This window comes from Dendrobium catenatum, unplaced genomic scaffold, assembly GCF_001605985.2.
Source record: "Dendrobium catenatum unplaced genomic scaffold, ASM160598v2 original_scaffold_34021, whole genome shotgun sequence".
Taxonomy (NCBI): Eukaryota; Viridiplantae; Streptophyta; class Magnoliopsida; order Asparagales; family Orchidaceae; genus Dendrobium; species Dendrobium catenatum.
The window spans coordinates 1-1,192 of record NW_021352479.1 but is presented as its reverse complement, the minus strand read 5'-3'; the positions used below and the strand labels follow the sequence as shown (position 1 = coordinate 1,192).

The 1,192-nt window shown below is 38.1% G+C and overlaps 1 long non-coding RNA gene across 1 annotated transcript; it reads left to right on the top strand.

Moving 5' to 3' along the window:
* On the top strand, positions 1-689 carry LOC110102507. The gene is made up of 3 exons (XR_002303844.2): positions 1-65; positions 163-336; positions 434-689. It is a non-coding gene; the product is annotated as an uncharacterized LOC110102507 (long non-coding RNA).
* The last annotated feature ends 503 nt before the right edge of the window (positions 690-1,192 follow it).

Sequence of the window (1,192 nt, the reverse complement as noted above, 5' to 3'; positions counted from 1 at the left end):
TAGAAGTTCATGAGGCCTACCTTTCGTCGATCCAACGGCAATGTTTCGTCGGCCCAGATAAGCTAGTTCAGTCAATCTATTAACCTTCACTGCATTTGCAAATTTCATTATAATTTTGATTGCAGACTGTTTCAATACTAGTTTGTTTTCCTGCACATGCAGTGGGCTCTGATTGCAAGTAGAGTGAAGAGCATTCTTGGATTAGCTCTAGATTTTCACTCCATACAGCAGAGCCTGCACAGTGTGGGAGCAGCTCCAGCTATCAGGGCAAGATGCGAAATGGAAGTGGATCGAATCGAGAAGCAGTTCGACGATTGCATCGCCTTTCTTCTTCGAGTAATTTCTTAACTCGAAGTTTATAAATCGGCAAAAATTTTTGAAAGTTTCTGAGGAGTTCTTATGATTGTTTCTGCATCTGATTTTGTTTCTGCAGATCTTATCTTTTAAGCTCAATGTAGGGCACTTTCCCCACCTGGCTGATTTGGTGACTAGAATAAACTACAACTACTTCTACATGTCTGACAGTGGAAACTTGCTAACTGTTCCTAGCTTTGAAGGTGCCAAACTTGGGAGGAATTTGCCCTCTTGAGCTGACTGATCAAGGCATATAGGAATTTTGCCCTCTCTGTACTGGCTATTTTATTTTTTAGATTTTTATACAATGAAAAAAATTAGATTTTTGGCGGTTATTGTCCATTTTTATAAAATTTGGTTGATGCAGCCCAACTCAATCTCCTCTTTAGGAGCTTCGTCTCCCATCTCTGAGTTTGCGGGCTTGAGATTTGTGTGAGGAGAAATTATTCTGTGCGGAGATTGGATGCAAGATGTTGTCCGGAGGCCAATCAAAATGCGCTATGTAAGCAGTACGAAGCCGCATTACCGAGCGAATGGGTGATGTGGTACATTCTGATTGGTTTCTGGAGAGCGTTCGACGTCTGCACATGATAATTAATTGTATATGAGTGTGCACAAGCTTCCGATTAAAATTTTAAATATTAAAAAAAGTAATCTTTTTAATATTTAAAAATTTTAATCGCAAATTTATTCACACACCCATACAAAGTTAGAATTATGTAAGTTATTTAGCTCATTTTGATCTTTTGGTTTAGAGTTTTGGTTACGAATCAGTATGTCTTGAGTTCGAATTTTGTGTATGTGATGTGTGTGTGAATTTATCTTAATTAATCTAAAT